Genomic DNA, 16306 nt, shown 5'->3' with positions numbered 1-16306 from the left:
AGCAGGGGGAAGCTCTCAAGTGTTCCCATGCTCCCTGCACTAACAGAGCAGGCCCACAACCTTCTAACCCGTACATCTTTGGAATATTGGAGGAAATCAGACCACCCGGAGAAATCCCACAGGCTCATGGGGAGAACACAATAACTCTTTACAGTAGTGGCAGGAATTAAACTCTGATCATCCTGTTCCTGGTACCTCTCGCTTCCCATAACCCAACTTCCACTGTATCAATCACAAACTACTTCTGCTGCCTCATTTGCTCTGTACCTACTTCTACAAGCATATGTCAAATATCCTCTATAAACCTACAATCCTCTCTCCTTGTACTGCTGGGTACAACCAGAACCAGGGCTGAAGAATGATATTCATGGGGAAAGGTCGGCACAGCTGCCATCATTTTATTTGGCAGATGAGAAGAAATTTAATTCAATGGTATGAAGTCAGAAGGTGATGAGACCAGCTGACCACTTGTCATCTACTTGACAACACTGAAAATGTGCCAGCTACGCACCTTCCACAAAATACTGGAGGAATTCAATCTATCCAGTTACCTCCCAACCAGTATGCTTTTGATCTTGGGCAAAGTGATGTAAAGTTATTGATAGAGCTGACAGGCACCATCTACTCATCAATAATCAGCTCGCTGATGCCCAGTTTGGGTTTCACCAAGGCCCCTCAGCTCTAAAACTGATTACAGCCATGGTTCAAAGAGCTGTATAACAGTGGTGAGGTGACATTAGGTGCCCTTAACATGAAGGCATAGTATTGACTGTATGCATCATCAAGACCCCTGGTAAAGTGGAAGTCAGGCATCTAAAGGGTAACCTCTCTGATAGCTGTAGCCATACCTTACACAAAGGAAGAGAGTTATGGTTGTTGGAGGTTAATCATCCCATTCTCAGGTCATCACTGCAAGAATTCCTCAGGTAGAGTTCTAGGCCCAACAATCTACAGCTGCCTCACCTAATAACCCCTGTTCATCATCGTGTTAGAAGGGGCAATGTCTGTTCACAATTGCACAGTTCCATTTGCAGCTCCTTAATAAATGAAACAAGACATGCCTGCAGGCAGTCAGATTTAGCCAATCACCTCCACTTGACATTCTGTAACATTACCTCAAAATGTACTATTTCTGGATACTGTCCCAAACCCACAACCTCTCCCATCAATACAGATCATTGCACTTGGAGGTTCCTGTCTAAGTTGTACATTATCCTGATTGTCGTTGCTGGGTCTAAATTTTGGAATTCTCTCTCCAACAGTTGTGCAAGGACCTGGACCCACTGCAATTTGCCTAGCACCAAAATAGGTCTGCGGCGGACACAACCTCATTGGCTCTTCACGCGGACTTGGATCACCTAGACAATACAAATACCTATGTTGAGGTGCTATTTATTGACTACAGCTCAGCATTAACACAGTTATTCCTACAGTTCTGATTGAAAAGCTCCAGAACCTGGGCCTCTGTACCTCCTTCTGTAACTGGATCCTCGACTCCCTAACCAGTTGACTACAATCTGTGTGGATTGGAAACAACACCCCATTTTGCTGGCAATCAACACTGCTGCACCTCAGGGGTGTGTGCTTAGCCCACTGCTCTACTCTCTCTACACCCATGTCTGTGTGGTGAGACACAGCTCAAATCCCATCTATAAATTTTCTGATCATACAAATGTTGTTGGCAGAATTTCAGACGGTGACAAGAGGGCGTACAAGAGTGAGATATATCAGCCAGTCAAGTGGTGTTACAGTAACAATCTTGTGCAACATCAGTAAGACCAAAGAACTGATTGTGGACTGCAAAAAGGGTGATATGGGGGAGCACACCTCAGTCCTCATAGAGGGATCAGAAGCAGAAAGAGTGAGCAATTTAAAATTGCTGAGTATCAATATCTCTGAGGATCTAACCTGGTCCCAATATATTACAGCTCCAAAGAAGGCACGACAGCAGCTATATTTCATTAGGAGTTTGAGGAGATTTGGTTTGTCACCAAAAAGACTTGAAAATTTCTACAGATATAGCATGGAGAGCATTTTAACTAGCTGTATCACCATCTGGTATGGTGGGGAGGGGTGGTGAGGGGGGTGCGCTCCTGCTGCAGAGTGTTGTAAACTCAGTCATCTCCATCACAGGCACTGGCCTCTATAGTATCCAGGACATCTTCAAGGAGCGATGCCTCAAAATGGACCCCTATCACCCAAGTCATGTCTGGTTCTCATTACTACCATTAGGAAAGAGGTACGGAAATGTGAAGGCACATACTCAATGATTCAGGGAAAGCCTCTTCTCCTCAGTCATCAGATTTCTGAATAGACATTGAACCCATAAACACGACCTCACTACTTTTAAAATTTCTATTTTTGCACGACTTATTTAACTATTTAACATATTTCTTATTGTAATTCAGTTTTTTCTCTATTATTATGTATTGCATTGTACTGCTACCTCAAAGTCAACAAATTTTACAACATATGTTGGTGATATTAAACCCGATTCTGAACAGCAGTAAGGGGGCTGTCTCATTTGAAAGGTGGCTGACCATCACCTTATCGAGGACAGTCAGGATGGGCAGTAAATTTTGACCTTGCCAGCATCACTTAAATTAATAAAGAACTATTTCTTTTGTCTAAGAGCTCTATAACCAGGGGTCCAAGGTCCCAGGTAAATGAAGAAGCATTAGTGGGAAGACCAGGAAAGATGTTTTCATTCAGAGAAATAAAGCCGCTGGTGAAGATTACTGCCTGAGAGAGCCACAGCAGCAGAAACCCTCATCACGTGTGGGATGCATGAAGTAGGGGCACGGTAGTGTAGTGGTTAACACAACGCTTCACAGTACCAGCAGCCTGGGTTGAATTCCTGCCGCTGTCTGTAAGGAGTTTGGATGTTCTCCCTGTAACTGTGTGGGTGTCCTCCGGGTGTTCCAGTTTCCTCCCACAGTCCAAAGGCACTTGGTAAGTTAATTGGGCATTGTAAATTGTCCTGTGACTAAATTCAGGGGATTGCGAGGGCAGGAAGGGCCTATTCCTTGCTGTACCTCAATAAATAAATAACACTGTGTTCAGTATGAACTGAAAGAAGGATCAGTCTAGATTTCTTGTATTCTTTGACCCCATGGATCCAATGGGCTGAGTGATCTCTCACTGTGCCATGTATTTCTAGGGTTCTATGCTTAAGCCCTAAATAAACCTCAAGACTCTGCCTTTCTCAGCCAGAACTTAAAACTGACTTTTCCCTCCCTGAGTATATGTCCTATGGACGTTCACCCTGTGGATATGTATGGTATGGAAGAAGAAAGTTCGGATCACCAAGTTCTTGCTAGCTATCTACTTACACTAAAATGGCACTAATCCCATTTTAGTCTCTTCGTATTCCCATTAATTCTACCTTTCACTAACGCAGTAAGAGGGAATTTATAGCGACCAATTAACCTACCAGCACGCATTTCTTTTGGATGTGGGAAAAACGTGGTTACAAGGAGAACTTGCACTGTCCGTACAGACAACACCAGAAGTTGGGATCGAACCCATCTCTGGCACCTGTTCGGGAGTGACTCTACCGATGATGCCGCTTTGCCGTCTCTACAGATTTCAGCTCTCTTCTCTTTCCCATTGCTGGGAAACTTACAGTCGCTTTAGTTACCTCCAGCACTGACGTCAATTGGTTTGGGAGATTTGTTTGGACTCCAGTAGTCAGACAAGTGATAACGGAACAGCCAGTTCGTTCTGTCTCCGGTAAAATCGGACCCGCCTGGAACTACTCAGCAGTCTGTGGGGAAAACTACAGAATCGATGGTTAGGGTGGCTGCCCTTGCTTCCGAGCAGGATAGTCACCTTCTGGGGAAATCCGGCTGCCTTTTATTTCAGGATTTTTGCCGCACGAGTTTTATTCTGTGTTGTGTGGGATGGAGCTGGGCTGAGTTTAATTTCTTAACCTCTCCGATGCCGTTAGCTTTACTACAAGTTGTAAGGCACGTTTTTAAGGGGAGGGAGGTTTTTTGGGTGGCTGATAATCTCAACAATAGACAGCCAGTCGGGCTCACACCGGCCCTGGTCAGAGGAACATCAACTGCTGGATATTCTCCAGAATCTGCGACCGAGAGACGCGCTCACCCACACCCGTATGATAAAATCAATATACTTACATCTTGCCGAACACAATTTGTGGGCACCGTTTAATGCAATAGTTATATGGGCTAAGTTTTAGAAACAAAACATAGACTAATCATAAATCGGCTGCAGTTTGTTCAAACTGCAGCCGCAAAAAAATCTTAACCAAAAAAAGATCAATGTGAGCACATTTTACCAGTTTGGGCATTGGTCTGTCGGTGTCCTTTAGGATCAATTTTAAAATACATGTATATAAGGCTGAGAGTAACCTAGCTCCTCTGTAAATTTTGGAGTGTCAATTCCTTACATCCCTAATCGTAATTTTCGATTCGCGAACACTGATTTGCTTCGCGTTCCTAGAGCCAAGCATACAAGAACTGGCGATGCGCCAAAAACCTGGAATACTCTATCGACTGAGGAATGCCAGGCGAGTACTGTGGAACAGTTCAAAACATTCCTAATAAAAACGTTTTTTAATTTGACCTACTTATAGGATTACTTAATGTCCGCTGATGTTGATTACATTGATATAATTTAGTATATTCGATAACATTTTATTCTTTACGTCTGTCTTATGATTTTTTATTGTGTCTCGTATTTTATGACTATATTGATTTATCTTCACAATCTATGTAAAGCACTTCGAGCCTACACCTTAATGTATGACAGGTGTTAAATAAATAGGTGTCATTATTTTTCAAACATTGTGCACATTGACGAAGGCTTGTAAAGACATTTGGAGTTTTTCGTAAGGATATAGATCAAAATAAACTTTAATATTAATCATGGCTTTCTGTAGAAATTGTTAAGTTGAAAATTCTGTACGATAGTAGTTGGAAAACCTTGGTTTTATCTCATGTAAATAATATTAAAACCCTGCGCCTCGAATCTATGATATAATCTATAAATAACAACTCATATCCTCACCTTTTAAGTCGGCGCACCTGCAGATCCTGGGAAGTTTGGAAGCGGCGGAACTCGCAGTTAGAAGAAAGGTCAAGAAGAGGAGAGGGGAAAGGGCAGAAAAACGGGATGAGACAAAATAAAAGAGGGATATGTAGAAGTTGGGAAAAGAGAAGGAATCAGCTTCACCTGTGTAGTTCTGTTTCAGTCCGTAGAGAGGGAATAGAACCGGCACCGGCTCAAACCTGAACAATTGCTATCAAGCGCCACGCATCAGCTGGACCCGGTTAGCAAGTCGGCCAGATCAGAGTAACACTGCTACAGCCAAGCGCAAAGGCGCACGTAATCAGACAGACACATACACACCCACCACCCCCACCCACACGTACGTGCGCGCGCAAACACACAGACAGACAGACACACACACACACACACACAAAGAGACACACACACAGACAGACACACACACAGACACACACAAAGAGACACACACACACACACACACACACACACACACACAAAGAGACACACACACAGACACACACAGAGACACACACACACACACACACACACACACACAGGCAGACAGACAGACACACACACACACACACACACACACAGACACACACAGAGACACACACAGACGCACACACACAGACACACACACAGACATACACACACAGAGACACACACACACACACACACACACACAGACGCACACACAGACACAAACACACGCACAGACACAGACACACGCGCACACACGCACACACAGATTCACTATAGTTTAGACAAAAAAAACGCACATGCACACAAACACGAAATAGGATACCAGAAACACCACACACGTGCACATGCATACGCTCACAGTCACTTTCACAGTACCGTGCACTCTGACATAGACATGCATTTAAACACACATACAAATTCACAAAAACGTACAGCACTCAAATACATATAATTGCAAACACAGACTCAGGCACATACACACAATCAAAAGGACAATTATTTCAGTGCCCCAGAAGAGTAGTGTGAGCTGCCTTATTGACTGTCATCCAGTAGTGCTCACATCTACACTGATGAAATGCTTTCGGAGGTTGGTCATGGCTGGAATCAACTCCTGCCTCAGCAAGGACCTGAACCCACTGCAATCTGCCTCTTGCCACAATAGATCTACAGTAGACACAATCTCAATGACTCTTTACTAGGCCTTTGGTCACCTGGGCAACACAAACACCCATGTCAGGATACTGTTAATTGATTATAGCATTTAATACCATCATTGCACTGTCCTGATGGACAAGCTACAGAACCTGGGCCTCTGTATCTCCTTCTGCAATTGGATCCTTAACTTCCTAACCGGAAGACCACAACCTGTGCAGATTGGTGGTAATATCTTCTCCTCTCTGATGATCAACACTGGCTCACCTCAGGGGTGTGTGCTTAGCCCACTGCTCTACTCTCTATATACACATAACTGTGTGGCTAGGCATAGCTCAAATACCATCTATAAACTTGCTGATGATACAACCATTGTTGGTAGAGTCTCAGGTGGTGACGAGAGGGTGTTCAGGAGTGAGATATGCCAACTAGTGGAGTGGTGCCGCAGCAACAACCTGGCACTCAGCGTCAGTGAGACGAAAGAGCTGATTGTGGACTTCAGGAAGGGTAAGACAAGGGAACATCAATCAATCCTCACAGAGAGATCAGAAGCAGAGACAATGAGCAACTTCAAGTTCCTGGAAGTCAAAGTCTTTGAGGGTCTAATTGGTCCCAACATATTGTTGCAGCTATAAAGAAGGAGATTTGGTTTCTCACCTAAAATACTCAAAAACTTCTACAGATGTACCATGGAGAGCATTCTGACAGGCTGCAACACTGTCTGGTCTGGGGGTGGGGTGGTTACTGCACAACATTGAAACAAGCTAAAGAAAGTTGAAAAATAGTCAGCTCTATCTTGGGTACTAGCCTCCATAGACATCTTCAAATAGTGGTGCCTCAGAAAGGCTGTGTCCATTATTAAGGACTTCCATCAAACAGGAAATGCCCTCTTCTCATTGTTACCATCAGGTAGGAGGTACAGAAGCCTGAAGGCACACACTCAGCGATTCAGGAACAGCTTCTTCTCCTCTGCCATCCGATTCCTAAATGGACATTGAACCCTTGGACACTACCTCACTACTTTTTGTTTTTATATTATTTCTGTTTTTGCACTATTTTTAATTTAACTATTTAATATACATATATATATATACACATACTTATTGTAATTTATTTATTTATTTATTTTCTCTGTATTATCATGAATTACATTGTACTGCTGGTGCTAAGTTAACAGATTTCACGGCATATTCTGGTGATATTAAACCTGGTTCTGATTCACTGGTGCTCTAGATGCCAACAGTGTAATGGGCTGTAAGTAAGGAAACAATAATAGTTAAAAAAAGGAGGAAACTATGATATTAAATTAACAGGAACATTAAAGTAAAATGGATTCTACTGAGAAACTAAATATCAGAAATTAAGAGATACACAGGCTACAAGGTTAAAATCACAAGAAATTATAGTGAAGCATTGAATAAATAAATATCCTGTCTTGATCTTTACCAGAGCCCCAGCTTGCTGTCCTCATTTGTATCAGTATAAATGGCGAGAGCATGAGAAGTTTTGGTGTATGGGGGGGGGGGGGGGGGGTGAGCTGGATGTTCTTGTACTCAAATCACTGCAGCAAGCAAGTTGGAATACAAATGATATTTTGCCATAATTGCTAGAGGACTTGAGAACGAAACTAAAGACACCTTATTGGCGCTGGAATACTTTCTTTGGTCTGGTCTCCTTATCCATAGAAGGATCCACTAGCAATAGAATGAGAAGGTTCAGCAGACTAATTCCTGAGACGGGGAATTGGGGATATTTGTCCCTAGAGACTTGAAGAAATGTGAGGTGTTACCACTGAAATATAAAATCCTACTGGGATTTGATGGATCCAGGGAAGATGTTTCCATTGAGGGATAATTTTTACATCAGTGATTAGCCTTCCAGCACTTCATTGTGATGTAAGAAACCACAGTGGGAACTCAACTCACACAGTCACGAGGAGCACATGCAAACTCTACAAAGTCAGGATCAGACTCAGGCTCATGGGAGCTGCGAGACAACAGTGTGAACCAATGTGCCGTCCAGGAGTCACAGTCCCAAAATAAAGGGTCAGAACTTCAAACATCAGCCATGATCTTATTGAGTGGTGGAGCAGATACAAGAGGTTGAGTGGTCTGCTCCTGCTTCTTGTTATGTTCTTAAGAAATGATTTTAAGACCAACATTTTGCATGTGCATTTAGGATATAAAAAGGAGTAGCAACAGGTGAACTGTTCAGCCTCCAGAGAACAAGTCTGGATGAATGGAATGAATCCATGGGCAGCATAACAAAGTTGGGGAGCGATGACAAGACAACATTATGCACATTAAAATATCATTTGCTAGTAATTAAAGAGGTCTCATTTGTTCTTTTACTTAACGTGATTTCTATATTTGAAAAGGGAGAAAGAACAATTATAAACCAAACAGCTTAATATTGGCAGCAAGAACATAATGGCATCCTTACCAAATGGTGTAATGGAAAACAAATCAGAAAATGCAAATAAGGAATAGTCAACACAGAAACCAAAAGAGGAATTAATGGTTGACCATCCTTATTATACTGTATATTCCAAAAGGAATAGATAAAAGTTAATATACTGGATGTGATATATTTGGCCTTCCAAATCACCTTCGAAAAGTTGCTGCAAATGGGACTTGTGTGACATCGAAGAAAGTCACAAACTGAATAGTCTATTAGTCATACCAAATTGAGGAGCCACTGTACTTAAATTTGCAGAATCAATTCAGATGCAGTCTTGGACATTTCAAAATTGACAATGAGACCAATTTGGGTAGAGGTAGGGTAGGAGGGAGACTATGAACAAACTTATAAAATGGCTCTGTAATAGGCAAATAGACCATTATAGATATGTTCATTGATACATGCTTGCAGGAAGAATAAGAAGGTTATAATTTCTTGGAAATAAAGTGGCCAATGTGGTAGAGGAACAGTGAGTTATAAAGTGTGTGAATATATAGAGTAAGATTTTTTTTATTCTTTACAATTTATTTAAAAGATCTATCCACAGCTTTACAAATCTTAAGAAGGGCTTCTTCTGCCTTTGAACAGGAATCAAACTCATTTGTTGCAATTGACACCTTTGCATGATTTTTGCCCAAAAGTACATATTTTTTTATTAAGTAAGATATTCAGTTTTGTAAAACAGTTACTGGAGATACTACGGTTCATTAGACATTGTGATACCAACTAAAGGTCATGAAAAGGCAATGTTCTTTTCTTTACATTTTCCATGTTCATTTCTAAAGGAAAAAAAGTAAAAAGCAGAAGCTCAAACTCACATTGATATTGGTTGGACTTTTGCTGAACAGTATTGCAAGTCATGTTGGTTGTAAGAAGGGTTGAGAGACACTGAAGACAGTGGCTGAACAATAAAGATCAAACTTGACCTCGGAAAGAAAAGACAGAGGAGCGATGTGATATCAGAAAGGGTTTGAGAAATGTTAGATTAGATTGGTTTATTGTCATATACATCAGAGTGAGTTTGTAATGAAATTCTTTGCTTATGAAAAGCTCACAGAATTAACAGTACACATGGTAATAATAAATACAACTATAAATACAGAAATAAATACATTATGATGTGGAGAATTTTCTACTTGTCACAAGGCTAGAACTTGGTCCTAGAGTCACTAACAAACATAATAGGAAATTCAACAGAAATATTTCATCCAGAGAATGGGAAGAAGATTGGTTAATGTGAATTCTGTAGGTGCACTTGAGGGGACACAGGTATGTTTTTTTTTAGAGAAAGGCATCTGAGGATGTTCTGACAGAGTGAAATGAAAGGTGCGGAGAGTAGGCATGTTAGGGTCAAAAACAATGCAATAGGCTATTGAGGATGGGCTACATGCTTCAGTGACATAATATATTGCACACATTCATTCAAGAACCTCCAGCTGCTAAGTCTTTGTTACAGTCTACAGAAGGCTCTGGTGGGTGGGGAACAGTAGGAGGAGTGGGAGGAAGGCTGAAATGACAGCATCCATGGGAAACAAATAGAGAAAGAGTTGTGTAATATTCCATTAGATATAAGCCCACGGAATGACAGAGGTGCCGAAGAGTCCACTCCTACCTCCTAACTTTCTTCTGGATTTCAACACCAATGTCTGGTCTTTATTTCCAGAATACTCAGGATTCAACTTAAAAGCAGGAACAAGCTATTGGGAAGAGAAGATCATAGCTCTCAGTGGGAGAATTATTAACAAAATATCAAAGACAGAAAAATGACTACTTCTCCCTATTTTATGAGTTTTTTTTACTCTACCTCTCTTTCTCCCATTCTTTCCTTCTTTGCCAATCTCCATACAAAGGAGGCTGGTGCTCACTTGGCTGCAGGTTCATAGACACTGTGGTACTCTTTGCCTCAGCCTAACGGACCATTGCTCATGTTCAAATGCAGAGAGAAACATTGGGACAAATTTAAAGTATCATAAGGTCACAAGGCATGGAAATAGACCCTTTGGTCCACTGAGTCTGTGTCAAACATCAAGCACTTATTCATACTAATCTTATCCTAACCCATTTTTATTCATTCCACACTTGCATCAACTAACTCAGGATTTATGACTTACCTATGCACTAGGGGCAATTCACAGTGGACAACTAACTTACTATCTTTTCTTTGGTGTGTACGGGGGGACCAGAGGAGGCAGGGAAAGCCTCGTTGTTGCAAAGAGTATGTGCATATTCAGAGTTCCAGATCAAACCCAGGTCACTGGAGCTGTGGGTCCCAAAATGAAATAAGAACAAAAAATGCTGGGAATGCTCAGTCAATCAGATAGCATGTGTCCAAAGATAAACCGTCAACATTTCAGGTTGAGCACCTTTCATGAGATGAAGGGCCTAACCAATTTTATTAGCTGGTGAATTTTGCCTGAATCTGACTGAGATGCACACTGTCCTAAGCAGGAGAACAGAGTTTATGATCTCCAGTAAGTACCGATGCTGAAGGTCTGTAAACACAGGAGATGCTGGAAATCCAGACCAACGCACAAAGTGCTGGAGGACTCAGCAGGTCAGGCAGCTTCTATGGAGGGGAATAAACAGTTGATGTTTCAGGCCGAGATCATCCATTAGACTGAAAAGGAAGGGGGAAGAAGCCAGAATAAGAAGGTGGGAGGATGGAAAAGAGTACAAACTGACAGGAGATAGGTGGAGACAGGTGAGGGGGAAGGAGGGTCGGTGGTGAAAGTCTTTCACTACCCACCCTCCTTGCTTATGGTCTAGATAATTCAACCCATAACTGGATGAAAAACTACTTGTATATGTGTAATGCTTTAGGATGGGCAAAAACAATTGCAATCAATGAAGTACTTTTGTAATATAGTCAATTTTGTAACTTATAAAATATTGCAGAAATTTGAACACACCAAACTCCCACAAGCAGTGAAGTAAGACATTCTGACAAAGGGATATATTATTAGGCAGAACTTGTCCATCTTCTTCAAGGTAGCATTTTTTTGTCCACTTGATAGGGCACTATCCAAATACCTTTCCTGAGAGCTTCTTCGATAGTGCAACGTTTCTTTGTTCCTAAACTGAGCCCATTTCCCACGGGTGGGATGTGCCCAATGCACCATATTTTCCCCTGGAGCAAGAGCACGGAGAATTACCAAGTCCCAAACATGACAGTTCAGTCCTCCTCGAAGATTTAAAATGCCATCACAAAGCAGTTGATTCTTATCTGATAAAGTGATGAATGTATTTGTGGTTGCACAGCCTGAGATGAGTGACCCAGCATCTATGGAATGCAACTGATCAGGTTGTGGTCAAGTCAACTACAGATTCGGACTGAGATTGAAGTGTGTGTTTCCCTTAGGGATAATCATGTTGCTTTGGGTTAAATCACATTGCTGGTGCTAGCCTGGGGATATTCACAGAATGATGGACTTTATCTACATAATTTCCACTTCCTCAGGATGTCCCAAAGGATCTCAAATTTAAACATTAACTTTGGAAGTGTAATCTCTCTGGTCTTTTTTGTGTAGAGCAAGGCTCCTCATCCAGCAGATTAGCCCGCTTTAACTAGAGCAACTTTTTAGTGGTTCTAGTTAAAAAAGCTATTTTGGGCAGTCATTTGATGAACTTCATCGTCCTTCTTCATACGTGCATCTGAAGCAGTCCTGGGGTCTTTCAATGAGTCATGAAAAAAGAGAACCTTTTATACAATACAACTCCTTCAGTAAGGAAAAAAAGGAAAAATACTTCATGCATTTTCTTTGTCTCCATTACAATTAAAACTAACGTGATTTAATTACAGTTCAAGTATGTCCTATTTAAAAAGATAACATTTGAGCCTTGTGTTAAGCTCATTTAATAAAATAAGAAATGCTTTATAAGCACAAGAGATTCTTCAAATACTGGAAATCTAGAAAAAAACACATAAAGTGCTGGAAAAACTCATCAGGTCAGGCAGCATCTATGGAGAGGAATGAACAGTTGAGGACCATTCTATGCTGGATCACAAGAGTTGGAAGCCTTACATAATTTCTTATTTTGTCTCTAACTCTTTGATCAAGTGTCTGAATCTCAATGGCAGTGAAGTATTTTTCCCTTTGTATGAAGTTCCAACAAAAATATTGAACAGCTCTAGCAAATGCCCTCCTGAAATCAGCCTCTGGGGGAACAATGAATGCTTTGTTTTGCTGAGGATTGTGAATTGAACCTATTTTGATGTAGACAAGGTTTGTGAAAGGTACCTGGAAAAAATGAAGACAAGAAAATGACTCAACGTTATCAAGCAGTTCAAATTCTTTGTCTTCCTGCATCCAAAACAAAGACTTATCTACATTTTAAACAACTAATCCGAGAGGCGTACAAAGCCAATATCTCATGGGTGATACTGAAAAACAAACAACTCACACAGTTCTATACAATAACGATTCATTTGTGATCTAAAACCTAATATTTATTTTCAGAATACAGTAGAACAGACAGTGGCTATGGTCTGTACCTTTGTGGGTAACTGATGAGGTAATGCTGTTTAGTTGAAATGTTTGGGTTATAATTATTGATAACGGAGGAACTAACCAATGGAAGCGATGTTGCTCTATCTGTATGTGTGGGAACCTGGAGTCAGTGCACAGGTTTTTTCGGGAGGAGAACCAAAGAGAGATTTGGGGCATCAGTGCTAGGGATTATCCGTATGATGGGTATTTGTTGGTGAAACTGGAGTTTTCAGAAGCCGATGTGGGAGTGTCTGGTTTTGGAGATGTTAGCGCTGGTTTGTCCGGACACAGTTGAGACGGGGGGGTGGAGGGGGTGCTTCAATTCTGGTGGGGACCAACACCCCTGTGGTGCGGAGGCTCACGGGGGCCTGCCAGGAGAGGGCGAGTGAGAACTGTTTGGGGGCCTGGGCCGTGCACCCAGCGTTTCATGCTGCTTTTGAAGAAGAAGTGCGGCACCACCCTGGGCCGGAGACTGAATTTAAACGAGGGACTCTGTGGTGCACCCAGTCGAAGCCTGTGATAATAAGGCCCGGGGAAGTAGCGAGAGTGATGGGAAACCCCAGATTTCCTGGAGTGCCTGATGGAGAGGCCCTTTTGGTGGTCGCTCCGGAAGACCTCAAGGGGGAGACACGATTTCCGGCTGGTGTGCTGGTGAGGCCCGAAGTGCAGAGGCCCTCGGTGGTACATGCGAGGCGGATAGCCGTGAGTGTCAGGAACACTACGGAGAGAGAAATCACCTTTAAGAGAGGGATGCCGCTGGCACATTTGTTTCCGGTGACGGTAATGTGTAGCGCCCCTGTGAGGCCCACTAAGGGGGAAGGATTGGAAAACAGAGGAAAGCTGACTGCTGAGGCCTTTAACTTTGGGGACTCTCCTGTGCCGCCGGAGTGGAAACACAGGCTGGCGGAGAAAATGTTGAAGCTGGAAGATGTTTTTGCTCTTGGCGAGTTTGATGTGGGTTGTTCCAAGAGAACTTGCCATGCCATCCGAGTGACTGAGGACACCCCGTTCAGAGAGAGGTCGCAGTGACTGGCCCCTGCAGATGTGGAAGACGTGCGGCAGCACTTGTGCAAGCTGATGGAAGCTGGAATCGTCACTGAGTCCCGAAGCCCCTATGCATCCCCAATAGTAGTGGCCCAGAAGAACGGAAGGGTACGCATGTGTGTGGACTATCGGACTTTGAACCGGCGCACTGTCCCTGACCAGTATACCATCCTGAGGGTCAAAAACGTGCTGGCCTGTCTGAGTGGAGCGAAGTGGTTTAGTGTGCTGGACTTTTGGAGTGGATATTACCAGATCCCGATGAGTGAGGCCGACAAAGAGAAGACGGCATTTATATGTCCCCTGGGATTCTTCCAGTTCGAAAGGATGCCCCAGGGCATATCAGGAGCCCCTGCCACCTTCCAGAGGGTCATGGAGAAGACGGTGAGGGATATGAACTTGCTTGAAGTGTTGGTGTATTTGGATGATTTGGTAGTGTTTGGAGCCACCTTGGAGGAACACGAAGCGAGGCTATTGAAGGTGCTAGGCTGACTGAAGGATGAAGGGTTAAAACTCTCCCTGGACAAGTGCCAGTTCTGCAAGACGTCTGTTAGTTATGTCGGACACATAATCTCACGGAATGGAGTAGCTACAGACCTGACTAAGATAGAAGTGGTGACCACGTGTCCGAGGTCCCAGACTGTGAGCGCTCTGCGCTTGTTCTTGGTTATTATCAGAGATTCATGAAGGGCTACGCCAAAGTGAGTCACCCCTTGAACCAGCTTCTGCGTGGTTACCCTCCCTTGGGGAAGAAAGGAAAAGGGAACGGGAGGTTGGAGAATATCTCAACCCGTCGGAGCCCTTCGGACAGAGGTGGGATGCCAAATGTGAGGAGGCTTTTAAATCACTGAAAGAGTTGCTGACCCAGGCGCCGGTGCTGGCTTTTGCGGACCCCCGATTACCCTGTGTACTACACACCAACGCCAGCCAAGAGGGGTTAGGGGCCGTCTTGTATCAAGATCAGGGCGCCGGGTTGAGACCTGTTGCGTTTGTCGGCCGGAGCTTGTCGCCCTCCGAGAGGAACTATCCCACCCATAAGTTGGAGTTCCTGGCGTTGAAGTGGGCAGTGGTGGATAAGTTGAGTGACTATCTCCACGGAGCCAAGTTGAGATGAGGACGGACAACAATCCACTTACTTACATCCTGACTTCGGTGAAACTGGATGCTACAGGCCATCGGTGGTTGGCAGCGTTGTCAGTATATGATTTCAGCCTGAAGTACCGGCCGGGGAGCCGGAATGTTGATGCGGATGCTTTGTCATGCCGGGAGCATGAGGAACAGGAGACGGACGAGGAGTGGGAGAGTGATCCTACCCCTGGGGTGAAAGCCATGTGTCAGTTTGCTATCACCATGAAGGCCGAGGAGATGAAGAGGCTGGAGCAAGCAGTGGACCCACTGGGGATTCTGATGATGCCCTATGCCCAGTTTACTGTGACCTGATTGCTCTGAAGACTAAGCAGTTGCTGTAACTAACTCCGGGGGAAATATCAGCTGCTCAGTGAGATGACCCGGGCATTGGCACTGTTTGGTGCGCGGTGGAGAAGGGGGATGTGGCGTGGGCGGAGAAGACGAAACGTGCTTCAATGCCTCCGTTATTGAGGTAATGCCCTCGGTTGAAGTTGAGGAAACAAGTTTTATAATGGATAACATCACCCCCGGACCGACCTTGGTGTTAGCAGTTGGCCCTGCCTGAGAAGTATCGGAAGATTGCATTGAAGACCCTGCATGATGATTCTGGACATTTGGGGGTGGAGAAGACCTATGGATTGCTCAAAGACAGGTTTTACTGGCCCCAAATGAAGTCAGAGGTTGAAGAATACTGCAAGTCGTGCATTCGCTGCATACGGCGGAAGACACTGCCTGTTGCAGGCCGCTCCTCTGTCACACTTGCAGACTGCAGGCCCCTGGACCTGGTGTGTATGGATCTCTTGGCCATAGAACCTGATGCCAGCAATATGGCGAATGTCTTAGTCATCACGGACCACTGCACCAGGTATGCTCAAGTGTTCCCCACCAAGGATCAGAGGACAACTGCAGTGGCGAAAATGCTGCGGGAGAGGTATTTTGTGCATTATGGCGTTCCCCAGCGGATACACAGTGACCAGGGACGAGACTTTGAGAGTCTACGAGCTACTGGGTATGTCAGG

General features: G+C 43.6%; 1 protein-coding gene across 5 annotated transcripts in view; it reads right to left on the bottom strand.

Moving 5' to 3' along the window:
• Positions 1-5312, bottom strand: part of LOC140735630 (epithelial sodium channel subunit beta-like) — a 54718-nt gene extending 49406 nt beyond the window's left edge. The window contains exons 1-2 of one of the 5 annotated variants that reach the window (XM_073060898.1): positions 5200-5236; positions 5035-5060 (exon numbers count right to left, since the gene is read on the bottom strand). The gene's annotated coding sequence lies outside the window, so the exon portion shown is untranslated. Of the gene's footprint in view, positions 1-3640; positions 3733-5034 lie in introns of those variants that run through there. The other 4 variants (XM_073060897.1, XM_073060896.1, XM_073060899.1 and 1 more) reach the window with 4 other exon arrangements.
• Positions 5313-16306: the final 10994 nt, after the last annotated feature.

The sequence above is a fragment of the Hemitrygon akajei genome, chromosome 11 (assembly GCF_048418815.1).
Source record: "Hemitrygon akajei chromosome 11, sHemAka1.3, whole genome shotgun sequence".
NCBI lineage: Eukaryota > Metazoa > Chordata > Chondrichthyes > Myliobatiformes > Dasyatidae > Hemitrygon > Hemitrygon akajei.
Note: the sequence above shows the minus strand (reverse complement) of the source record. Positions and strands in the feature narration are given on the sequence as shown.